A 27,728-nucleotide genomic window follows, 5' to 3' on the forward strand; every position below is an offset into this window, starting at 1 on the left:
TACCCAGTGCTCATTATATCACGTGCCTCCCTTAATGCCCATCACCCAGTCATCCTCCAGCTACCCTCAGTTTGTTTCCTATGATTAAGAGTCTCTTATGGTTTGTCTCCCTGTCTGATTTCGTCTTGTTTTATTTTCCCTCCCTTCCCTTATTCTCCTCTGCTTTGTTTCTTAAATTCCACATATGAGTGAGATCATACAGTATTTGTCTTTCTCTGTTTGACTTATTTCACTTTGCATAGTACCTTCTAGTTCCATCCACGTCGTTGCAAGTGGCAAGATTTCTTTTTTTTTTTTTGTGATGGCTGAGTAATATTCCATTGTATATACATACACCACATCTTCTTTATCCCCATTCATCTGTTGATGGACATCTGGGGTCTTTCCATAGTTTGGCTATTGTGGACATTGCTGCTATAAACATTTGGGTGCAGGTGCCCTTTCGGATCACTACATCTATATCTTTAGGATAAATACCCAGTAGTGCAATTGCTGGGTCATAGGGTAGTTCTATTTTTGACTTCTTGAGGAACCTCCATACTGTTTCCCAGAGTGGCTGCACCAGCTTGCATTCCCACCAACAGTGTAGGAGGGTTCCCCTTTCTCTGCATCCTCAACAACATCTGTCATTTCCTGACTTGTTAATTTTAGCCATTCTGACTGGTGTGAGGTGGTACCTCATTGAGGTTTTGATTTGGATTTCCCTGATGCTGAGCGATGTTGAGTACTTTTTTCATGTATCTGTTGGCTATTTGGATGTCTTCTTTGCAGAAATGTCTTTTCGTGTCTTCTGCCCATTTCTTGATTGGATTTTTTGTTCTTTGGGTGTTGAGTTTGATAAGTTCTTTATAGATTTTGGATACTAGCCCTTTATCTGATATGTCATTTGCAAATATCTTCTCCCATTCTGTCGGTTGTCTTTTGGTTTTGTGGACTGTTTCTTTTGCTGTGCAAAAGCTTTTTATCTTGATGAAGTCCCAAGAGTTCATTTTTGCCCTTGCTTCCCTTGCTTTTGGAGACATGTCTAGCCAGAAGTTGCTGCGGCTGAGCTCAAAGAGGTTGCTGCCTGTGTTCTCCTCTAGGATTTTGATGGACTCCTGTCTCACATTTAGGTCTATCATCCATTTTGAGTCTATTTTTGTGTGTGGTGTAAGGAAATGGTCCAGTTTCATTCTTCTGCATGTGGCTGTCCAATTTTCCCAACACCATTTGTTGAAGAGACTGTCTTTTTTCCATTGGACATTCTTTCCTGCTTTGTCAAAGATGAGTTGACCATAGAGTTGAGGGTCTGTTTCTAGGCTCTCTACTCTGCTCTGTTGATCTATGTGTCTGTTTTTGTGCCAGTACCATACTGTCTTGGTGATTACAGCTTTGTAATAGAGCTTGAAGTTCGGAATTGTGATGCCACCAGCTTTGGTTTTCTATTTCAACATTCCTCTGGCTATTCGGGGTATTTTCTGGTTCCATACAAATTTTAGGGTTATTTGTTCCATCTCTGTAAAAGAAGTTGGTGGTATTTTGATAAGGATCGCATTGAATGTATACATTGCTCTAGGTAGCATAGACATTTTAACAATATTTGTTCTTCCAATCCAAGAGCATGGAACGTTTTTCCATTTCTTTATGTCTTCCTCAGTTTCTTTCATGAATGTTCTATAGTTTTCAGAGTACAGATCCTTTGGCTCTTTGGTTAAGTTTATTCCTCGGTATCTTATGGTTCTGATGCAATTGTAAATGGGATCGACTCCTTAATTCCTCTTTCTTCTGTCTCATCATTACTGTATAGGAATGCAACTGATTTCTGTGCATTGATTTTATATCCTGCCACTTTGCTGAATTCCTGCATGAGTTCTAGCAAATTAGGAGTGGAGTCTTTTGGGTTTTCCACATAGATTATCATGTCATCTGGGAAGAGCGAGTGTTTGACTTCTTCTTTGCTGATTCAGATGCTTTTTATTTCTTTTTGTTGTCTGATTGCTGAGGCTAAGACTTCTAGTACTATTTTGAACAACAGTGGTGACAGTAGACATCCCTGTTGTGTTCCTGACCTTAGGGAAAAAACTCTCAGTTTTTCCCCATTGAGAGTTATATTCACTGTGGGATTTTTCTATATGGCTTTTATGATACCGACATATGTTCCCTGTTATCCCTACACTGTAAAGAGAACCAAACATTTTTCAAAGCCATTAATCCTTCATCATTTTTTTAAATGCTTACCATGTGCCAGCCAGTGTTTGGGATTCAAGAAGTATGGAATTTCTCAAAACAGACAAAAATTCTGCCGTTATAGAACACCTAGTCTTAAATTTCTGTGTTTCTGTTTCATAGATGTCAAATATGTATGGGAAGCCTAAACCTCAAACCCTAAATCCCTAATTCTGTTGATTTTTTTCTACATAGAATATTATTCTCCAAAAAAATTTTTTTTAATGAAAGAATTGTTCCATTTTTAAGATTATATGACCTTCAATTAAAGCAATTTAGTTATGTGTATGGCCACATTCTAAGACTTTTCTTGAGACTCCATTAAATTATTTAATTCTTTGTCATTATTTTCATTAATAAGTATTTGGGCCTAATAGTGTTGTAGATGGTGTAGGAAATGGGACATATGTCATATGTCTCAGTCCTCTGTAGTTCTTTCTTCCAGCATCTACTGGAGAAATTGGTGAGTCAGAATTTTCTTGTAAACTGTTCCTCTAAGTTTTATTTCTAGAGAAAAAGAATAATGTATTTCCCTATGTCAATTAAGTAACCACTAAAAATAATTATATTTTCAGACCACAATTAATTAACACTAATATGTTGAATTAATATAAGACCATTTTGAAATACTCTTATTTTCTAAACATATCAAAAGGAGAATTCCTGTGAGTACCTTTGTACATGGGTATGGGTTTGGGGCATTTTTAGGAAGAATGGATGCTATCAATAAACAATTGAGCTAAAATTAAAAATTAGACCCAGCACCATACTTTACACAATTTTCATCTCTGAATTGATAATTTGCAGATCTATTTTGGAATTACCTTTTTCTTCTTTCAAAATATGTGCATGTATTTTCTTCTGGAAATATTAAATTTGGGCACAATTTATTTCTGTAAGTATTTATTGAATATTTATTACATGCAATTAGCTAGCTTAAAATCTGTAGGGGATATAAAGAAGAAGACGACCTATTTTCAAACCTCATGGGAAAAGAGCTTTGCAAGAGGGTAAATAAAGCAAGTAACTTGGAGCAGAAAACACCGTTTATGCATTGAAACATTCGTCTTAAAAAGCCACTGTCAGAAAATGCAACCCTCTCATGGTAACTTTGGTGACACTGCTGTCATTTCTATGTGGATCTCAGGGAAGCATGCACTTGACATTCAAACTGTTTCCACCGGTGGGATTGTCTGCGCTCACTGGGTCGTATTTTCCCATTAGTTTCTTCTTCACAGCGCATGCTCATTTGTAGGGCAAGCCAGGCGAATCTGGTTGCATTCAGGTATGTGGAGTTCCCCCCTCACTCTCCCCGCCCTCTCACTCCAAATTAAGTGGGGCTCTATGTGACTTTGTGGTCTCTCTGGGAGTCTAATATAGGCTCTTCCTATTTAGCCATGCCACCCTCGCAGCATAAAGTATAAAATGAAATCAGTCCCGTTCCAGACTTCTTAGTTGCTGGAGACACAGTTTTCCTCCTTCCTCCAGTTCTGTAAACTGAGTGGCAGGGCCCTGCCTTAGAAGCTGATACAAAACCAGGCATTTTACTTTATTCACAGTTTGCTGAGGAGGGTGTATGTTGTTAAGATTAGCATCATTTGACTTCAATATAAAATATTAATTTTTGGAATGATCTCTGTTGAGACCATGTCAAATGAGAAAAGAAATCTAAAAATGGGACATGTGCTTGAGGTAAAGAAGTGATGGTTTCATGATATCTAATGCAAGGCCAAGTCCAGATGCTTTCAGTGTTGAAAGTGAATTGGGGAAGGTTAGTAGTAAGAGGGTGTATCTAGTGCTATAAAAATTGTTATCAGTGCCTCTCCAGTGATCCCAAATCAGAATAATAATAGTACAATTCCTTGATGTGAACAATTTACATCTTCTCATGTGTATTTAGGGCATACATTTTTTAAATATTTAGCATATTTTGCTATTTTTTACATACTGTACCATACAATTCAATAAAAAAATATGGGACTGTGGTGGTAGATGCATGCAGCTACACACGTGTGATAAAATCGCAGGGGACTAAGTACATGCACAGTCACAGATACATCCGGAACCTGAATAAGACAGGTAGGTTGTATCAATGTCCATATCTGGGTTATGAAATTGTTCTAACTTTTTCATTTTAGGGAAAATGAGTATGAGGTCGATGGGATTTCTCTGTACTTTCTTACAACTACATATGAAGCTACAATTATCTCACTACAAAATCTTTAAAAAACTCACAGTCTCGCTGTAAAAATGCAGCTTCATAATGAGTCTCCTGAGCACTCCTTTCAGACACTGTGCACCCTAACCCCTCCTGTATTGTCATTCTAGAACAGACCCTGTCCTGAGCCTGGACAGTGTTCATCTGCTGTGAACAAATATTAAAAGAGTGATTTATGAAAAATAGAAAATTTGTTTAGTTTTTCTCAAGAGCTCTAAGAATGAAAGCCCAAGAAAATCTAGGGCATTGAATTCAATTCTGAAATTGGAGATATTCAGGGCCATTGTGTGCCTCATAATATTTTTCATGAACTTGTCATGAGGTGGGTAGCACCAAATATTTAGGCTTTAATGATTTTATGAAATTAATAAGAAAAATAATTCTTCTTTGTTCAATTTAGATTTCAGCTTTCCTAGCTTTTCATTTGCATTTAAATATGATTTCAGGAAGTCAGGCCAGGCTTCATATGCCTACATATGTACAAATGCCCAAATAAAAAGGTCACTAGATCACATTATTGCATGCTAAACATAAGTTTATTAGTTAATACTTGTAACAGTCTCTTCCATTTCTTAAAAACTTACGTTTTCCAATAAAATATAACTATTCTGTATGGCTACAAGTTCAATTTAGTTTTTTTTTTTTTTCCCTTCAGAAGAACATACCACTGGGCTTCTATAAAAATATGTATCCATCAGGTACTATTACCATGACTATATGTACTATAGCATAGTTTTCTTTATATTGGTTCCAAGTCTTCAATCATAATGATAGATGTAATACCCTACATATTCTCAATTGGTATTTTTATATAATATTTAATTTAGCTGTAGGTTATAAAACTAGTTAATATTCTTCAACTAAACATTTAGTTAAAATAAAGTAAAACTGGATTTCCATGCATCGTGTGACCTTAGGAACTAAAATATGTCATGTTTTGGGGCACTGATGTTAAGGCAAAATCGATCTCAAAAGTCTACTTAGAATTAGATATTTTTACCAGTTGTTAGGTAAATCTTCAGCTAGTGTATATGCAGCTCATAATTATCCATTTACTTGTGAGACTTATTGTATACTTACAGATTTTTAAAAAGAATTTTATTTTGGATTCCATATTTTTACTTGTGCTAGTAACAGACAAAAATGAACACGTTAGAATTTTTTTTATTTTATTTTTTAAAACACGTTAGAATTTTATCTTATTTCTCCACACCGTTCTCGGAGTTGTCCATCAGCTGACATTATTTATTCATTGATTCTTGTATGTGAAGCATCACACTGAGAGTGATTTGGAAGTGAAAAAATGCTGAGATTTGGAATTGGAATAATAGTTCAGAATATTCACAACCAAGAGGTAGTAGTTTATCACTTGCTGTGGTGGAAATAATAGATACATCTTCTAGGGGAGACCGTAGCTGCTAACCACAAGGAGCTTATTATTAAGGTGGCAGAAAATATTAGCCAGAGTGTAATAAATTCTCACACAGAGGTATAGTATTTGCAAGTTACAGTTCAGAAGAAGGGCTACTTCACCCCAGAGGGGCTGGGGGAGGGGGCGAGGAGACCAGAGGGAAGAGGGTGAGAGAATAAAACGGGGATCCAGGAAGGCTTAGTTTAGGAGAAGTAGGAATTGGCAGTGCTTTCAAAAGAGACCCACCGCCATTGTGTGCCCTGACCAAACCGGATGCAAACAAGTTCCCTTTTTGCAATGCAGAACCTGCATCTGTTTACATAAAATACATAAAGAAAATTTGGAGGCATTTTGAAGGGTTTTGTGTGTGTGTGTGTGTGTGTGTGTGTGTGATGGTGTGTCTGGTAATTAGTGAAAGTGAGACTATTGAATTTAAGTTTACAAGTAAAAAAAAATTCAGGTAGCTTAAAATCAAGCTATTTTGGACACCAATGTTGTATAATATAGTGAAGAAAAAGTAAAAAAAAATTATGATTCAACAGGAAGGCAATCAGGAATACACTAGTTTTAGTTTGAAATGGAAATATAAAAAGTACTTATAGGGTTTCTGCGTGTGTATGTCTGTCTGTCTGTCTGTCTGTTTTGGACCTCAGTATATATGACACTGTCAAAAATAGCCAGTGAAGTCTGTAACTGACAATAACTTGTACCTGGAATTTAGTCACTAAAAAGCTATAATATATAAAAATGTATTATGAATTCTATAATTCATATATAAATTTTCTTATTTATTTATAGTCACCCCCACAGCATAAACTTTGTGTAGGTGGATATCTCTTTAGAAAATAAAGAGTTTTCTGAAAATATGTGTATGAAAAATGCACTGGTAAGTCCTGTTAATAACCAAATTATTTTTCTTTCTCTCTCTCTCCCTGCCTCCCTTTCTTTCTTTGTTTCTCTGATTCTCACCTTCTCTGATTTTCATGTTTTATGAATAAAGAGCATCTTCCTAGGTTCGTTTTAGCAAGGTCTGTAGGTTAAAAACATTTCTTTAAAAGAACTGCCATTACTTATCATTATCAGATGCAATTTAATTTTTGCCTATGAGGGAGGGCAATTACAATTTTGAAGGAAGTCATGCTCTGCTTCCAGAGAAAAATTTGCTGATGAAATAGTTCTACTGTTAAAGAGAAGCATGACTATTAATGCGTTGAATAAATATTTACTGAACACTTTCTTTACGCCAAACATGGTGCCCAGGGAAAAAATGGTCAGCAAAATAGATGTGGTCTCTGTCCTCATAGAATGTGCATCTAGCAACAAATTATAGATAATAAAATTATAGTAGAAGAAAGTCTAATACCTATTTTAGAATTTATAAATTGCTAATTTTCTAAAAGTTACCTCACCCTTTCGTTCAATAAAATGAGTGAACAGAGAGATCAGAATTCTGTGGTGCACACAACTCTAGTCATGCAGTCCTTGTCATTAAAGAGAATGCAAAATTAGAATGCAGTAAAGTAGATGAGCAGAGCTTTTTGCCTCTAGGAAGCAGGTCCAGGTGGCTCCCATGTTTCTTGCCCAAGGCCCACCACTAGCCCATATGGTGCCTCTGGAGTAGATGCAGCCCAGCACCAGGGCCCACGCTGAGACTGGATTTCAAGGCTGATTGTACAGCTATGCACGCAGACCTCTTCACTCACTCTGCGTCACACTCAGGTGAAGCTCAATTACTGACTGTTCCTATTAAAAATGATATGCAGTCAGAATGTTTGTCGTCATGGGTAAAAGCACTGAATTCCAAAGATCAACGGTAACAGAATCCCAAAATGCGTCTTCCAAACCCACCAAAAAGGTGATGCAGACATCATTCAATACTAAACATTAGAAATTAAGTCTTTAAACATGCCTCTGGCCACATTTCTACCTCACATGGCAATGCGTCATATAAGCTAAAGCATTTAAGTGATGTATGGCTCTAATATACCCCGGCGTGTGCTCTGAGAGCATATGAGTGTGATGCATCGTCTCTGGGGGAGGCTATATGATGCGCACACGGCAGTCTATGGCCCAGAGGGGACAGAGCATCATTTCAGCTCCTCCAGCCAAAGCACGGGGAAACCCCTGATGCAGTGGCTGCCCAGGAATCAAGGTAGGTTGCCACACAGCCTGTGGGCTGTGAAAGGAGCCTGGGTTCCTGTTGACTCAGCAAACGTAAGTAAAAATCCAGAGAACTACAGCGTCATCAGTAGGAACTCTGGCCACGCAATGGGATAATTCAGTCTGTGCCATTCCCTTTTGGAGATCACACTTCTCGTTAGATTTTGCAGTGATCTTGGGTAAAGTTAATGTCTGGATTTCTCTCCTGGGTAGGTATTAGGAGACCTTAGAGAGTTGGAGCGAGATGATGTTACAGTTTGTTACTTCCTTTCTGTATGCATCTAACCTCTTCTGTTTGAAGTTAATTTGATTTTGCCTGCATAGGAAAGGAGCCTCGGGAAATGATTTTTATTAGAGATATGCTGAACCGTTCATTTTCTAAACTTGCAAACTGAAGGAAACTGCAAGGTCCTTGAAGACTGAACCTTTTGGTACACAAATGAATTTCACTTCAGATTGCCTTTCTTGAAAAAACCCAAACCTCAAGCAGTTCTGAGGGACATGCCCTTATGGTCATTTGACAGTTTAAGTGAGCTTATAAGATGTCCATCAGTTTATTGTATTTCTGTTGGTTAGATGCCATCTTACATTACAGCTCCCTTTTACTGACATTTAACACACACAGGGTTTCTAATCTCTTCCTGGGTATTTTTTTATTGACATACTAGAAGAGAAGTAGAGGTGGACTCTTACAGATCTATCAGCAGTCTAAGGCCTTCTAAAATCCAGTGCTTTGGACACATGCTAGGAAGGACTTTTGAGGCTGTTTTTTGCACATGCGACAATACAAATGGTGAAAGAAATTTTAATAGCATGTATATTTTTATATGATATTATAAGGAGATATATATATATAGCGAAAAGCCACTTGCTGCTAGACTTACTAGAGCAGTGGGTGTTGTCTTTGTACCTCCAGGATGCATTGGAAGAGTTTACTAGGGAAGCCAATCCTTGCACTTGACCCATGGCCTAATGGCCAGCCATCTTTTATGTGTGTGGTTAGAGTGATGGAGTTGAGAAAAAAATCACCTTATTATTTCTTCCCCACAATTTCAAAAGTAAATTTGCATCAGTGTGTTCCCAGTCTTTTTCCTTTATAATCTACACATTGTCCTAGCTAATGGGACAGTGTAGTAGACAGGAGTTAGGAACTAGGAGTAAGGGTTGTGGAGCCACGTTATCTGGGTTCCAGTCTCCCTTCCAGTTACGAGGCTCTTTGTGGCTTGGTTGGGTCAAGCCCACTTTAGTTTTCTAACTCTTGATTTCTTTTATCTGTGAAATGGGGATGATACTAGTACTTACTATATGGGGCTATCAGAAAAAATAATGAAATGAGAATATCCCTACAAAGTTCTTTGTACAAAGAAAATAAACAATAGATGCATACAGAAGGAAGTAACAGACTGTAACATGGAGGTGAGAAGAAACTCAAGGAAACCTGACTTCTCCATCACGTTTTTTTAAAACTACTCAGTTTTACATCCTTGGCGTGGGGGGGGGGGGTGCTCCATCTCCAATGAGCAGCTCATTACTAACCTTTACTTGCTTGTGACATGGACAAAAATATAATTACATTTAATTGTGAGCCTCTAAAAGGTCTTGAATTTTCTTTTACTATCTAATAACTAAAGTTATACCTTCTAGGATACTTCTATTTCTCACAAACCAATTCAAAAATTACCACCACCACACAACTGTGGATGATACACACTTCTCATCTAGAAGGACCTGAGTTCTTTTGCATATTATCCACTTCTATTACAATTAAGACAAGGCTAGAAATACGTGTAATGCTGAGAAGGAAATTAGACCGTTGTTATTCCTATTGATCAAATGAGAAAAATGAAAAGGTATTTACCCAAAGTCACACAATTAATGGCAGGGCTGAAACTAGAACCAAATTTCTCAAGACGTATGAAACTCATTCCAGTGCCCAGTAGGTTCTGTTTACTAAGAAAACGAATAATCCTGACGACAAATGTTGGATAGGGAAAAAGAAAATTAGCCCTTTATTCACAGACCTCACCCATATCTCAGAGGTTGTCAGAGTCCACTCATTTCTTAGAACTCATTTGTTGGGATTTAGTGTGAGATAATGGAGCTTTTACTAGCTGTGTGAGTTTGAGAAGGTTATTTAAACTCTCTGAGCTTTGATTACTGTAAACAGGGATACAAAAATATGGAGAATTGATACAATAATTAGTGAAAATCGTTGCAGGTGCGTACTGACTGGCACATGCTAGGCATTAATCAGTGGTGGCTCTTACTGTTCTCATTAACTATGAGATGAATAATATCACCCTTATAAGAGAAGGGTTAAATAAGTCTATTTTTATAAAAGGAGATATACTGTGGAAACAAAAAGCAGATCAGACAAGAAGGATCCTTATATTTAAAAAAAAAAAAAAGGTACGATTTTATTCTTTTTGTCCAGAGTGCTTTGGAAAGGATTTCTGGCCGCAGAATTTAGCAAAGCATCATATTTATTACCTGTCTGGAGTTGACCCCCATATTTTAAGCATCACAAAGCTTTCACTATACAGACAGCCTTACTTCTGTAGTAGGATGGGAGTAGAAAAGATATAAAAATTTATACAATTTAAAGAAGATATTCAGGGGAAAATTAAATTATTTTTTTCTGGTACTACTCTTGTTTTTAATTTCCCATTCCTGTTGTTGGTACGTTGAGGGCAAGTGATGCCGAAATTTTCCCAATATTTGGTCACTCATTTTTTCTTGTTTAAAAATATTTCTTTTAAGTAAATGTTCAGTCAATTAAGATTTCAAATTCTCTACCAGAGTTTTATTTGTTTGTTTGTTTGTTTTTCCCTGCCTCTGAAGGGGAATTTCTTTTTCCACCATCCCCAGCATCTTGGGAAGAGGTTTCTGGTTTGAAGGCGTTCCTAGTGATTATCTCTGGCTTCCCTGAGTCTAATCTCTAACCATTCTTTGTGGACTGAGACATGGGTGGCCTTAGCTCTTCATTTGGGCACTCGGTTGATGTAGATCCTTCAGAATGGAGGATCTTGTGTTTGCTTTGGGTCCAAGATTCCAGAAGTTTCCTTGTCTGTCTCCAGGACTCTTCTGGGCTCTTGGTTCTCCTCCTGTCTCTGGGTCCACCTGATGATCCCAAGAACTTCTCTGCAATCTTCTGGGGTCTTTGGGGCTTCTCTAAGATATCCCTCTCTGTCATTGCCCCCTCTCTTCCCGGTCTTGGTGAGTAGAGCATCATGCTTAAAGTCAGGGCTTCTCTGAGAGGCTTTCAGGTTCCCTGAGTACGGCTGCAGCGCCAGTATTTTCTGAGTTCTCCAGTCATATCTGGGTGTTTGGTCTTCTTAATGTTCAAGGCTGGTAAGAAGGGTCACTCTATCTGCCTCCTTTTCCATTTATTTTCCCTTCTTTCTAAGCTCCTCCCTCCAAGCATCTGAATGGTCTTTTTTCCTTCCTGTGTGGCAGGAAGTTAATTTTTGCTTTGTGGTTTGCTCTGTGGTTCACCTTCTACTCTGCAGCGAAATGTTAAAGTTCTTTTAGATCTGAAAGATCAAATCCTTTTAGATTTTGATTTTCCTCTCAAAAATAGTAGCTTTTACAAACAAAAATATAAATGCTCATTTTATGACCTTGTTGCAGACTTATAAAAATAAAAACTTATCAGATTCAAAAACTGAGCAAGACTGCACATTTCTTAAATGTGTAGAGCCATAAACTTAGTGGGTCCGGGAATCAAGAGAGAAAAAGAAAGATATTACTTTAGACAAAAATACTCTGGGACAATTGGGAATTAAGATTACAAAGGGTAAAACTATATAGGCTTAACCTCTAACAAATTTTATCTCCATTGAATCTAAGAATCTAAAAGGCACTTCTTTCTTGGCCCTCTCAAGACCCAGAAGACTTAATACAGTTTCCCCAAATTTTCTAATTTATTGATTGAGTTTCCTTCCCTGTCCAAACCTAATCTTCTCAATTGGTATTTATAATTTACCTTTTCGGGCAATCAGCTATTAGAATGTGCTTCTCTTCTTTTAAGTATCACCCTGGGAAACATTTTATATTGTGGTAATTGTAAACTAGATCTCCTTTAGAGGCTTCCTGGTGTCAACTAGATTCTTTATGAAACAGATCCTTGGGTTTATAGCTAAAGCTGTGACCAGCAAACATTTATATATTGTTCAGTGCAGACATTCTGATTTTGGATTGAAATTCAGGCCTGCTTCTCAAAGGAGAGAGTCTTTGTTTGCTAAGTGATTTCTTGTGATCTGGCCAAAAACGGCTGTGCATTGTAATTGATGAGTGATTGTCCAAACCCCTTCTTCCATCCCACCTCCCTTACTTTTAGTTTGCTGGTATGTATATCAGTAAGATAAAAAGTATTGCCATTAGTGCCCTCATTTAGAAAAAACAAAAAACCAGGGAAAAAACAATTACATTATTATCATTATCATTACCAATATTTTTCCATCAATATGTTATTCAACAAATATGGAGAAGATTTACATCTTCCTACCATGAAGTGTGGTCTTAGAATACACACTTCTCTCTGATTCAATCAGAAAGGTGACCAGGCTATAGAGAACACTTTAATAAGAGTCTTTAATAAGAGTCAGCATTCTATGGACATCATGAAGGGTGTCATATCATAAATTTTTCATAAAATAGTGTACAGTAATGACATATAAAAAGAATACTTCTGAGCCTCCCATCACTGGTTAGGCATGCACATTAGTGGTTTTTTCTTCTGGGTTTTGGAATGGTTTTACTTTAATCTACCCACATTTGTATCTGTTTCTTTTCATGACCCTTGGATCGCATGTATAGCCCAGCTGCCAGGGTTTAGCGTTGCTTTCTGCAAGTCAACTAATGTAGCAGAGCAAAAGCTCAAATGCATAAAGGATCTATGAATGAAAACACCCCTGAATCCACTAAAAGTAAAGTTTTTCTTCAGTGATACCTTAGCACGAGGAAGAAGGAACTAAAGATGACTGGATTTACCACATTTATATGAAATTAATTGTAAATGGAATTATAAATCTCAGTTAACAATGTATAATGAATGGCACCAACCTACTTACCACTACTATGGAAATACCCAAATTTTGTATAGAAGAAAGACATTTTATATTCTACTTCTGGGTTTTTCTGCCTTTGAATCTTCCTCTCAATACTCTGCTGCCAGCCCTAACCCTTCTTCCTCTCTGGAATAACATTTTCCCAAGAGCCAAGCTTTCTTGTTTTTTGCTCTTCAAAGATTCTCCTACCCTGATACTGGCTTATTATAGGCCTAAAAATACATCAACAGTACATCTTCTACAGTAGGGCCATTGAAGCTTTTGTTTTTTCTTTAATTTAGTAGTAAACCAGATAATCGCAAATCCACATGTATGAACAGCCTGATTTTGTGACAGTGATTACTTGAAACAACCCATTCTATTAGTCATGGTATAAGGCTTTATTATGGATTATTTATCCTTTTGTTTATAATCCTTTATAATGCTCTAGTTACATCATATAATTATAGTACCGTTGAACATGAAGATGAGATTTATATAATTATTATATTTCATTTTGATAATTCTTTAATGTAAGAACACTAACTGTGCACCCATAGGAGTTAGTTCATTGGCAGTGGCAGAGGCTAGGGGACTGGATTCTATTCGTCTTTCAGTGCCTGTGAGCTACTGAATTAATTTTTACTTATTCATCACAATTTTGTAAAAATATCTTGAGTGGGTAGTCGAGTATGTATACTTGACCTCTAGATTGATGGGTGATAACAGAGATCTATTGTAGTTCTCAAGTCAATATGATTGACTGTCAAGGTGATTTCAATAACAAGTCATTGAACTTGTTATAGGTATGTGTATATGTACATACATATATATATATATACTATATATATATATATATATATTCAAGCCTTGAAATTTTGACTAGTGTCTATAAAAGTTGATGCCAAGATTTGTATTCTTAGGCTCAGGATTATTATCAAAGTTAACTGCCCCTAGGAATTCTGCAGCCCTGGGCTTGTTCTTCCATCTCAGCAGGTTGCCCTGAGGACAGGGTCTGACTAAATACTCTATAACTGTTTCCTATCATTATCCTTTGGGTTAAAGTGGTTTTATTAATGACTAGTACACCTTAAAAATTAATAGTGTATTCTAGTTCTAATTTTAATCATCTCCAAAGATGGCTTTCCTTCCCCACCCCTAGTCCCAAATACTTCTAGTTACTGGAACTTGTTCTAATAAATAGATTTTCAACAAATTAATTTGGCTCTTTAATCTTAGAAAAATACTATATTGTGGTGCTGCACCAGGTCATATTGGAGCCTGAGGCAAAAGGAATAATCAGCAATACTGATTCTATTTTATTTAAAGTTTTGGTGTTTTGTTCACCATAGGATTTTTTTGCATTGATTGAAGAAATTGCACTGAAATATTGTTTTTCTTTATTACTGAGATTTTAGCACTCCCCCCCCTTATATTTTACATCTCATGTGAGTACCTCACTCACTTCACCCATCTTATCCTAGTCCTGGCCCTGCTATACTGGACTTCATCTGTTGTCATGGAAAAAAAAGTAAGTCTCAAATCTATGCTGACTCATGGGGGCTGTGGCAGCCAAATCTAAATCTAGACCCTAGAAACTGACCCTTAAAATGTCATTCCTATTCAAGCTAAATCTCATCTTTTATTTTCCAGTTACAAGGTACCTTGCAAAACCTTAGTTTAAGGAATCCTTTAAAGTCAAAACAAGTTTTGTATTCACTAGATAACATGGCCAGGTAATCTGGTCTTTGGAGAGAAATGAGCACAAAGTAAGCGTGACACCAAACCAGAGTATCCTAGGACAGCCATGGGAACGTTATCCTGAAATCAAGAGATAAAGAGAATAGGCTGGAACCAAAGGGGATTTTTTTTTTTTTTCACCAGTAGTGTTAAGAGAATCCCACCTAGTCAGAGGAGCCAGATCGTGGAAGAATAGGAAGGGCATAGATGTCCTTTTACTTATTGATGACCAGGTTGAGAAAATGTGCCAAGACCAGTGCTGGCCAAGTAAACAGGAGCACAGCCAATATCCCATGACATGGTAAGGAACATGAACTAAAACCACATCTATGAGTTTGTAATCAGATAAATGTTGAGTTGAATTACTGTTTTGTCATCCATTAGCTGTGCAGTTTGGACATAATACTTAAATTCTCTGAACCTTGGTATGGAGACAAAAATTATGAGAAATAAGTGTTTATGTAATGGAGCTAAAAATGCATGGGATACATAGAAGGTGCTTAATGGTTGGTTATTGGTGCTATTATGATTTATATTAATATATATTAAGCAACATACTAGCGAATCAAGGGCAATTAGTAGCAAGTGGGTATAGATGGCCAAACCCAGTGAACTGTCTGCTGGGGGGAGTGTTTCAGTCCTGAGCCAGGATAGATGACAGCCAAGCAATTAGGCCTGAAGAAGAGAACACATGTGTCCATTTAGCTACCTGAGAGATGGCCAACCTAGCATCAGATTAGCATTTATGTGCTGATGAGTCCAGCCCTCTTAATTTTTGAATAATGTGAGAAAATGGCACCAAACAGACAGGAGCCCAGGGAGCTAGCTAGGCCTCTAATCACCCAAGATGCAGGGAGCCTCCATAAGCCAGTAGAGAGAGAGAGAGAGCTAGGCTAACTCAGGAAATTGCTCTTCCAGAGACGGAAGGGGGTTGGGACATGGGCTGGCAGAGTGCATAGAGTTAAAGGAAGGAGCTGAAGACAGTGGTACCCGGAAGGAGATGACTGCAACAGGCCTTCCTTCCACACAAGACTGGATATTCATATAGCAACAGCAAGTAGGCTAGTGCTCTCCATCTTACGTTACTGAAAGATACGTTCTCATCTTTATTTTCTCAAACTTGTGTTTAATTTTTAAAAATCTCTGATTCCCTCCTCATTTTGTAGTACTACTGAGTAAAAATAATAATGATAATAATAAATAAAGTAAATAAAAAATATTTCGGTGGACTAGGGACTTTTCAGAGCCTACATAACATTTTAGGGCTTTTTTTTAATATTCTCTTCCCAGTCCTCAAAGAAAACATACCTGATAACTGATGCTTATACAATATCTAGGTTCCTGGCCAAATCATTTTAAAAATATAGCCATCTGGATGTTTGTTCTAGGACGTTCAGTCACTGCTGCTGCAGCTTTTTTAAAAAATGCAATTCTTATTTCTTAAGTGAAATGAATAAACTGATTATATCTTTCAATAACATAAAAATAGGTTTAGATTCATCTCCATAAGGAGGAAACATGTGAGAAATTACATAAGACTCCATTTTATTTTTCTTAGCAGCTAATTGAGTATCCCAAGCAATCAAGACATTTAAGCACATTGTCATCCTCCAAAGCAAAGGGATCTCGTTCCTGTTTCTCTCCCGAAATTGTGAAGCATTTCCCTCACTTCTATTCATAGGCCACCTGAGATACCCGAATCCAGCATTCATTTAATTCTAGACACCAAAGTCAGTTTTCCTTGCATTGTGTGCGAGTTTGGTCTTTGCATTTTTTTATTTTAGTGAATTTTCCTTGGCAAAGGCCCTGCTCCTGCCTGGGAGCTGATTGAGCTTCCGTAAGAGCCAATATGTTTCTCAGTTCTCCAATTTAAATTCTGCCAAGAATTTCCTAACGTGTGCCATGAGAAATTCAGCAGCACATAAAACCCCATTCATTAAATAAACAGTTAACTAAGCAACCCTTGGCAAAAGTCACAACCCATCTGACATTTGAAGCACTAGGGACCTTCCAAAGGAAATAATTAAAGAATGCATTAAGAAGAAATACCTCAGTGCTGAGCAGCCATAATTGAAAAATAACAGTTCACAACCTAGAGTCTCTATACTTTTTTAGGGTCCTCGAAATTAGAAATGAAGAACAGTTATGTATGCTCAGTATTTCAACAAATCTAGGAAAGGCTACCTACTTACTCACTCTTAGCATAATCTAAATAAAACAGCTATTTGCACCGGGCTGGAATTCTGTCAACTCAGTGTGATTATAGAGGCAATCTCATTATGTCTTTGATAAACTTAAAATTGCAAACAAAGTGTTCCTCAATGAACACCTCTTGTTTAGTAGATGAAATCTTTCAAAATGTAAAGTTCATGGGAGATAAGGAATCGAAATTTAGGAAGTAGTCATGTAAACATGAAGAGTTGAGGGTGATTAATCACTTCAAAGCGTGCTTCTTTACTTTTTAGAGAAGAAGCCACTTATTTATTTAAATGACCAGCGTTCCTCTCTTACACATTTAAGATCATAATAATAACAGTAATGACTACTCTTTACTCAGTGCCCAAGACCAAGCACTTAGTACTGTATGTGCTTAAATAATACTACAATATAAGTGTTAACTTTATTTGAAAAAGGGGAGACTACTTCGGAGAAACTCAGGAACTTTTCCAAGACAGTGTAGTTAAGTAGCAGAGCAGGAATTCAAACTTAAGGCTGTTCGAATCTATATTCATATCTATATCTATAGTTATGTATCATACAATGCATCACCTTCAGATAATATTAAAATTATGGGGCACATTTGCACACAACTTCTAGTTTGCAAAATATTTTTATTGTGGATGGGAAAAACAGCAGCATTGGCCGTCTTAAATATCAGCTTCCGTGTTTCCTTGGTGGGTGCTCAGGTAGAGGGGTGGTCAGGAAGGAACGGCTGGGAGCCTGGGCAAGAGAGGGGATTGATACAATGCGACTAATCACAAATTTGATAATCAGATCTTGAAATCTCAAGTCAACGGGGCTTAATAGAGTTGGAAGGCTTTTATTGCTGAAGGAAACTTAATTATCAAAACAGTCCCACGGAAAAAAACAAACAAAAAATTGTACAGTCTGTTCCCGGGTCTGGAGAAAGGCATTCAGATTCTGTCTTGTCCATCACTTAGTAGCTCGACACGAGCTGTGTGTCCTCAGGCAAGCGGCCTAGCCTCTTGAGGAGAGCCACGGTGAAGTGGAGCACACCGGGCTTTCTCCTGCCCTGAGAGTCGTTCAGCCTGTCCTCCAAGTCTCTCCAACGGACCTGGCCACCCACTCCTAGCATTTTACTGCAAGAAACTCTACCAGGCCTTGTGATTATTAGTGTGCTTATAATATCATTTTTCCCCTAAGTTTATTTTTCTCTATAGTTGTGTATCTATATGTTGTAAAAATACAATTTTCTTGCACAAGGCCAGATTCTCTGATGTGTTAACATCAAAATTATTATAATCACCTATGGATGATAACTTTGCAAATAATTATAATAATAGGAATGTAATTCTAAGCAAGGTATAATTTCCTTTTGCCATTCAAAAGTCTCTTTAGGGCACCTGGGTGGCTCAGTCGGTTGAGTGTCTGACTCTTGATTTCAGCTGAGGTCATGGTCTCAGGGTCGTAAGATCAAGCCCCACGTTGGGCTCTGTGCTGAGTGTGGAGTCTGCTTGAGATTCCCTCTCTCCCTCTTGCCCTGCCTCTCCCCCTCTGCCCCTGCCTCCCCCCTCCCTCACTCACACGCACGCTCAAGCTCTCTCTCTCTCTAAAAAAAAGTCTCTAAGTGAGTTTGAATGAATAATTTGCCACCAGCTTTAGCTGACTACATTTTGGAAAGCTGAATCGGAGAAACTACAATAGTTCTGTTACATATATTTATCTTATTTATACAGGAAAAAAACTATACGATGCAATGTATGAACATTATTAGAATAAATAATATAAATAGCTTAGCAGGAGAGACCTAACATATATTAGAACACACTATAGAGATGATATAATTAAATGAAGTGGAACTCGAAAGAAAGAAGACAGAAAGAAGAAAAGAGAAAGAAAACAATAGAATGCTCAGAAACAGAACCTTGTACAGTATATGTAAGAATTTAAAAATGTGGTAGGCTTTACAAATCGGCAGAAAAAATAGAAATTATTCAAAAAATGTGCTGGCTCAATTAAGTAACTATCTGGGCAGGGGGAGTCAATCTGGATTTTTATCTTCAAAGATTACAAAGTTACACACACACAAACACCTATAAAATTAAGTAATAAACATTGTACATAACAATATGTTTATTAAATCTCTCTTGGGGGAGGACTTTCTAAGCTAAAGAGTGATGAACACAATCAAAAAGTGATAGTAGAATGAAATGTTAAAACTTTGGTATATCCAAACAACGTACAGCATGTCATGGTAAATCAATGGAGGAAGGACAAACTGCACAGTATGTGGTATTTTGTATATATACATACATCCATGCATACTATGGACATCCATACACTAGATGGTATAGTATATACTAATAGCCACCTCGTTAGAAAAATGTAAAATTAGATGATGGGGAAGCTTTACTGAGGCTAGGGATGCAAAAGAACATGAATTGGTTAATGCAGACATAACATTTGATGCCAACTATTGTGTTATGATCAGTTCAAAGATACCATTCTTGCTTCATAGCAATATAGGTTCCCTTAAAAAAAATAATAAAGCAGCCTCTTGTCCCTCATTGAGACTGGTAGAGGATTTTAAATGTTTGGGGATAAAGCAGACATGCATTGTCCTTATTAGCAGCATCTGCCAGCTTGGAATAGAAGCTTTAAACCCTAATTTATGGTGTGTCACATTCTGCAAGATCATGAAAGACTGATGCTGAAAATATCTTCATCACTTAGTTGCAAAATAGCAGTAAACATTGCAAGTTTATTGTTTCTAGTTCACTTCTCCAGTGTCTTTGTCAGTGCCATTAGTGGGGGAAATAACTGCAAGATTTTTCCCCCTCAGAAGTTTTATTTTTATATTTCAATGTCAGCTTATTGTGAAGCTATCACAGTTTTAAAGATAGAATTGCCTTTAAATCAGTTACGGTTCCCTTTCCGCCATGTTGCTGGAACGGCGGCTGCTCTTCATTTGTAATTGCTCTAGGGCCTCTCCTATTCTAGCCTGTGTGAGATGGCTCATTGGTTCATCATTCCATTTGTTTGTTTTTGAACAGAGTCAAAAAAGAACCGAACACCGAATTCCTTGATACTTGCTCACGATCAGAGCTTGATGCCAACTGAGACAGTCTCTTAGCTTCTCTGAGCCTCAGTTTCCTCATCTGAAAATAAGAGGATTGATCTAGTTTTCAGCTTTTACTTTTCAAAAGTGGACATCTCAAATCTCATGTTATTGAAATAGTGGTTCATTTTTCGAATTTTTCCCCCCAAGGGCATTACTGAATTACCAAATCTTTAATTTGAGAGAAATAGACATTCCTATTTAGTGGAACTCAAGTCACCACACACCCAGATGCCACTGAAAGCTTCATTAAATTGAGCTGTTAACCCCGGGACAACACAGCATTTTTGCTCCCACAGCTGACTTGTACAGATGGCGCCCAAGGTTGTCTAAATAACTTTAGGCACTTCACTAATGGTGGAATGAAGGAAGGGCAAAGCAAGAGGTATTTTCTTTTTGCTTTTCCTTCTTTTCATGAATAAGATGTAGTTGGTCATGTTTAACTGGAACAAAGCAAAAAGATTCCTTTCTCTACATTGCTTAAATAAAACGTTATTTTTTGTCCTTTCCAAATTTCACCTAATATCTGTTTTGAAATAACTAAATCACATGCCTGAGAAATGATGTTATCGTTGTCTGTTTTTATATTCTCTAATTAGTTTATTTATTTATTTAGATGTGGGGAGAGTTTCAGTTTTTTAGTTGAAAATTTTATCTGCATATAATCTCTGAATAGTATTAGATTACAGGGAAAAAAAAAAAAACACCAACTCTGCTGTTCCCCTTCCCATACCCCCCAAAAACCAACCTTCTTATCTTTCAAAATTCCTTATGTAACTCTCTTTCAAATCAGATTTTCTGAATGCTAGGTATTTTTTTAATGGTGGCATTGGGCTACTTTGAACAGGGCTTGTGCATTTCCTATCTGCCACACCTTCTCTGACTCGCACTCAGGCCATGAATCTTTGCAGCTGGATGTCCATCTGCCCCAAGTGGGCATATTCAAAGCATAGATGAAAACTTCTGTGGTGTGACATTTTCAGGAAAGCTAAAATCCTCTCAGTTCCTTAGTCTGTTAAGTTCAACAAACTTTTTTTCACCTTTTATTATCACCTTTTTATTATAAGCACATTCTACGCTAGGTTCTCAGTATAAGAAAGTGAACAGCACTGGCAACTTGACCTTAGGTGGAAGATAGGACAATAATGAGTGCAATGATTTTTTGTTTTTTTTTTTCTTAAGTGACCACTTTGCATCTACTCTGCTTTTATAATTGTCTCTTCATGGTGGCAGGAACACTGGAGAAAATCTGTTTAATTTTCTACCATTTTTAATGATAAAAGAATCTTTTCTTTTCTTTTCTTTTCTTTTCTTTTCTTTTCTTTAGCTGCAGCCCTTCCTTTGGAGTGAGCTAAGCTTTTAAGTGCTGATATTTGTTTGTAGGCCAAGACATTTTTGATTCCAAATGAGTAAGACCGTCTGTGTGTTTTAGCCAAGAACCTCTAATTTCTGAAATTATTAAATGCTATCAGTGTACGTATATTTGTATTTTGGTATGCATATGCTTATATATACACATGTGTTATCTACTTATCCATCTAGAGATGTACTACATATTCTAATATATATGTAAAATTGTTCTGGACATCAATTTTAGCAGGTTTGACCTATTATATGTAAACACATTTATATTAGCTAATGTATAAGCTGTGTGTGTATGTGTTCACATATAGTTTACACCTTACAGATAAATACACCAATAACAAATATCCATGAGAAGTTATACTGGTTTATTCTAATATTTTAATTCTACTATTTTATTATATGTATCCTAATATTATATATATCCAAAAGGCATACCTGTTGAAAAACTACACTGTAGTCCTGGAAACAGAAATAAGCCCCATTACTTAAACTGGATTTAAAGGGACAATTTTTTTAAAGATTTTTATTTATTTATTTATTAGAGAGAGAGAGAGAGCACAAGCAGGGGGAGCGGCAGAAGGAGAGGGAGAAGCAGGCTCCCCGTTGAGCAGGGAACCTTATGTGGGGCTCCATCCAACCCACGACCCCTGGGATCATGACCTGAACTGAAGGCAGACGTGTAACTGCCTGAGTCACCCAGGTGTCCCTGAAGAGACATTTTAATCAATGGGCGCACGAAAACACTCTCCTGCTCAGTTGTGATATTTGATTCATTTAGAGGTATTTTAATAAGGACAAATAGAAGGAAAGATACTGTTTTTTGTAATAATCCATGTAACTCATAACAAGGTCATCCTTTTGCGTGGTGGCAAATAGCCGTTTGTGAATCTCTTGCTTAGCAACTGCTATCAAAAAGTATAAATGAAATTATACATGAAAACTGTAAATGAAATTTCCTGCAGAGACAAACAGAGAGTTTGAAGTTAATATCATTAGCTACTCACAGTATTTGACCTGGTCCGAATAGAAAGCGTTCAGTGAGCTCTGTGCCTCCCCGTAATTTACTGATAAAATAGGATAATGTTTTCTAATTCCTAGGATGCTTGTGAGGAACAAACACATAAAACATATAAATTTCTTTTAACAGGGTCTGACAGAATATAAACACTCAGTAAATCTTAGCTGATTCTTTTTGTAGTGGGATGGTGGTTTTGTTGATGTCAAATGCCACAGAAGTTCTCTCATGAGTAAAAGTAAAAGCCCCCAGGCTGGCTAGCTTCCTATGTATGTGTTCTGGTTAAGAAACCTCAGCTTATAGAGAAAGCCTTCAAAGAGCAATATACATGCCAGCATACAAAAGAAGCCCCAGTCTGCTTTGATCTCTTTGATTCTGTGGTCGCAGCCCTGTTAATTACTGTAAAACATTGAGCAGTCATCTATTTTGTACCATGCTGTTAACTTTTTACAACTCCATTCATTCCCTCCCAGAGTAATAATACTGTTGTTTATGATAACAACACTAACAAGAGCAGCTGATATTCACCTGGGCCCTTCCTCCGTGCCAGACCCTGTTGTTAGCACTTTCATTGAAATATAATTTATTATTGACAATCTCCCTAATGTGGTAGATATGATTACTCCATTTTACAGATAAAAGTAAGCCTCTGTGAGGTTGAAGGACTTGCACAGGGTCACAGGATTGCAAGTGGGTGAGCTGCAATTCTCTTTGAAATCTTGAGAACCAGATTCTTAGCCCTTACTTACTGTTATTCCCAAGAATGGAAAAGAACCAAGACTCAGATTAGAATAAGCCATTCATGTTCTCAGGGAGGTCACCACTGAGTCTAGATCCCTGCATCACTCCCTGACTTTACATGCAGTGTGCATCCCATCACCCTGTATACTCTCATAGTTAAGATATGAAAAAGCCTTGATCAATGCATGTTAATGAATTCAAGAGCCTCATGGAAATTTCTAAGCTGAAACATTTATTTATAACAACAAAAAAGTCATTATTTGAGTAGCAAGTGCTTTTCTCCTGATGCGCATATTTCACACACTCCCACTTCCTGTGGAAAGGGCCTCATCTCTCAGCCACCAGTTCTTCAATACCGTCCTGTACAAACCTTAGATATATTCCTTGATGTATGTCTGTGTACCTAAAGATGTAGTGAACATTCTCTTTACCTAACGGATTAGTGTTTCACTATATCTTAGAATAATGAACAATATCCTGACATCAAAACCCACAACTGGAAAAAGCCAGACATAGAGAAGGAACAATAGAACTTCTTTTACCTTGGTCCCAAATCACATAGATTAAGGGGAAGAAAGCTCAAGGATTTGTTAGATATGACATGCTTTTCCTTTTTAGATATATATATATTTAGATAATATATATATATTTAGATAATATATATATTTTAGGAATTAAGAAACTGAGAGATAGGTTAGGCAAGTTGACTTAGATAAGAGCTTTGTGATTAAACTATGTCTATACCCAGACTCTCAAACTTATTTTTTTCACCTATTTTTTTCCCTTGCCTTTTTAGGATTAATTTGAAGATCAAATAAAATACTCAGTGACTGTCTACCTCATATATCAAGCCTAGGAATATAAAAATACAGACATATTGCTCCTGTTCTTGCATATTTAAGTATGAGGGACATTTAAAAAATCCTATAGATGACCAAAAAAAAAAAAAAAATCTAGTCTCTTTCATGTTTTTATCACTTTGGGATTTATGATATAAGCCCATGAAGCAGAGAAGTGAAATACAACATTGTGAATTACTCTTCAAAAAAACAAAAGGAAAGGTCAACATCCCCAAAGAAATCTTGATTTTATGAACAGACCCAAATGAGTGTGCAATAATATCATCACTAATTGTTAAGATGATAGAGTATATAGATATTTTTTGAAAGTTGAAAACTATTAAATAAATTACAACTTTTGACATAAATAAAATATATATGAAAAAAGATATATGAATAATTATAAATGATTCAGAACCATATTATCTCAGAAAGAAGCAAAAAAATAGCTTACATGTGAATTTTTTAAAAGATTTGGAGTGCTTGCTGTCTACTTATTATTATAATTGAACTCTTTTCAGGTCATTGGAAGAGTATGTCTAACTTTGAAAAGTAGGGTGATTAGGAAATCTGGGTCAGATGCAGTAGTAGTGTAGTTGTGAAAGCTATCAGCCTGCCTATCTAAAATTGCTTTTCTGTCTTCTTGAGTTACCTTTCAAAGAATACAAAATGAGAAGGAAAAAAAAAAGTACATCATGCTTCTCCTCAAGATAGTTCTTCTAGGAAAATGATTCTACCTCTGGATAATTTTAACTCAGGTGTTTTCATTCCAAAGTAATTTAAACCCCACAATATGAGTTTGAAGGTAAAGTTTTCCAATACACAGGCCAGCTTGCTGTTTATAACTGAACATGCACAGCAGTTTCCACATTATTCTAAAGAAATAGACCAAACACGAACCATGAGAGACGATGGACTCTGAAAAACAAACTGAGGGTTCTAGAGGGGAGGGCGGTGGGAGGATGGGTTAGCCCGGTGATGGGTATTAAAAAGGGCACACTCTGCAAGGAGCACTGGGTGTTATGCACAAACAATGAATCATGGAACACTATATCAAAAACTAATGATGTAATGTTTGGTGATTAACATAACAATAAAAAATTTAAAAAATAAAAGCAATAGACCAAACATAGTAGCCAGTTTGTGAGATTAGACTGCAGTACCACATTCTGCTTTACATAACTACATTTGTAAATATTGTTAATAATAGTCTATAATCTGGGACTAGGTTAAAAAAAGTGAATAAAGAATTTTATTCAATTCTCAGCAATATTTACTGAGTGTCTGCTTTGTGCCAGACACTGATCTTGATGCTTGACTACAGTGAGCAAGAACCCTGTCTTACACAAAGCATAGATTCTGGTGGAGACTCTTTTTTTTGAGGGGGGGGCAGGGGGTTGGGTGTGGAGGCAGTGTGTGTGTGTGCATGGCTAACCCTAAGTTATCTGATCAAAGGAAATCCCTACTTTTCTTCTCCATCTTCTTGCCCTCCTTTTTTCCAGGGCATCCAACTCACTCATGAGATTATAAATCACTCATTGAAATCCTTACCTAGAATTGCCCTAACCCCACATCCCTCAACATTTTTGTAGCTGGTGTCAGACTCATGAAGCAATATACCCAGCCTTATACCTACTTACTCATGTCAGAAACACCTGACCTCTGTTGTGGTGGTTCTATTTCATGGGCAATGTGTTAGCATAGTCAATATTATCATCTGCATCAACTGGGTCAGAAAATACTACAGTCATTCCTGACCGATATCTTTGTCAAGGGAATCTCCAAATAATAAAATATAAATTGCCAAGAAAAGTGGGGAAAAAAATATAGGCTTGGGTAGCTTGAAAGTCATGGTGAGAGGTTAAAAAACTTGGAAACTCATCCATGGAAACCATTTTCTCCCACTTCTAAAGATCCCAAAGAAAGACAATCCTAAATCAACTTTCCCAAGGCTTAAAAGCTCTTTCTCTCTTCAAGAAAGTATACTTAAGAATTAATCTAATTCCCTTTTGTTATTGCTTAAGTTCATTTTCTTTTGTTGTCAGAATTTGCTTATTAAACCATTATACATATTTGCTCAAAGAATAAGGGATATGGCATTCTTTATAATAATCCTCCTTCAAGATAAATGTAAACTGAAACACCAGGACTAGAAGTGGAAAGATGTGACTTCTTTGCTTGGCACAAATCAGGTATAAATACTAATATATGTGTGTGCTTTAATTTCTAAGCATTTCTTTAAAATGAATTAATTTACATTATTTCTGTGTTTACTAGATGATAATGAAGAGATGGTATTTATTATCATGTAGTTTGATGTAGTTGATATTTATTGAAATCTCACAATATGCCTGGCATTGGATTGATTGCCTTTATGTAGATTCTCTCACTTACATTCATTTTCTTCTTTAATAATTACAGCCATCCTGTAGGGTGTTATCTCCCTAAAAAGGAAAAAAAAATAATAGACTTGGAGAGATCATGCAGTTAGGTAATGCCTAGCACTGGATTTTGAACTCAAAGAGTCTGATAATCAGAGCCTACACTCTTAATCACTGAAAAATAAAGTATCCATTAAAAAATCGTATCAGGGGGCGCCTGGGTGGCTCAGATGGTTAAGCGTCTGCCTTTGGCTCAGGTCATGATCCCAGGGTCCTGGGATCAAGTCCCACATCGGGCTCCCTGCTCAGTGGGGAGCCTGCTTCTCCCTCTGCCTCTCTCTCTTTCTCTCTCTCTCTCTGTCTCTCATGAATAAATAAATAAAATCTTTAAAAAAAATAAAAAATCATATCAGGAAATTCATGAGCCACACTAACTCTTGGCTTAGTTAGGGTTTGCCATAGGTTTGGAGGAAATAAACTGCTGTATTGACCAGTTAACTTTATAGCACTAATCAGACACAGGCTGTCTTTTTTTTTCCTATTATATGAATATAAATGAATTTAGAACCTGTCGGTGTTGGCTGCTATGAACTTTTGAATGGCTTCTTAAAATATTTTAGATAGTTCTCTGGACACAGATAGCTAATTTATTCTTAAGTCAATATGACATATGTATTTTGGAAATGTAATTATGCATGGTATGCATTTTATAGAGGCAGGATATGGATCTCTTTTTATCTTTATGTCAGAATGGCTTCAAGTTTATTAAGGTGATGTGATAGCAGATGCACGATATTGGGAGCTCTGCAGGTGGATTTGTCCAATGTGCCGTTCAGAGTCCAAAAAGCCATCGGACTATCAACAAGCATTCAGAACCACAAGCCAATTCGGATGAAGTGCCTTGGGAAATGAGACAACAGGACAAATTTCGTTCCTCATTTGTATACTTGAAAGTAAAATGGAACACAAGTAATACAAGTTGAATGAATTTAGAGCCAACAATGTTCCAAAGTTACCCAACATTATTCAAACAGTTGTTAATGTAGGCCAAGGGGGGAAAGAGAGCTTCTGCAATTTTAGTTGTATTTTATGACTTTTCTGAGAAACTTCAGGATGTTTTCTACCTCAACTTGTGATTATCTTACAAAGTTTATACCATTGTGGCTATATAGACCATAGACGAGATCCTATATTTTAAGGAACTGTTACTCAAAATATCTAATTTCAAATACTTTAGTAGTGGGAAAACTGAAAAACCTTTATATTTAATAAACAAAGTATAATAGCCAACAACAAAAGCAAATAT

The 27,728-nt window shown here is 36.8% G+C and overlaps 1 protein-coding gene across 1 annotated transcript in view; it reads left to right on the forward strand.

Annotated features, from left to right (window-relative positions):
* The window catches only part of NRXN1 (neurexin 1), a 1,127,542-nt gene that overhangs the window by 468,946 nt on the left and 630,868 nt on the right, over window positions 1-27,728 (forward strand).

Source organism: Zalophus californianus, chromosome 8 (assembly GCF_009762305.2).
Source record: "Zalophus californianus isolate mZalCal1 chromosome 8, mZalCal1.pri.v2, whole genome shotgun sequence".
Classification (NCBI taxonomy): domain Eukaryota; kingdom Metazoa; phylum Chordata; class Mammalia; order Carnivora; family Otariidae; genus Zalophus; species Zalophus californianus.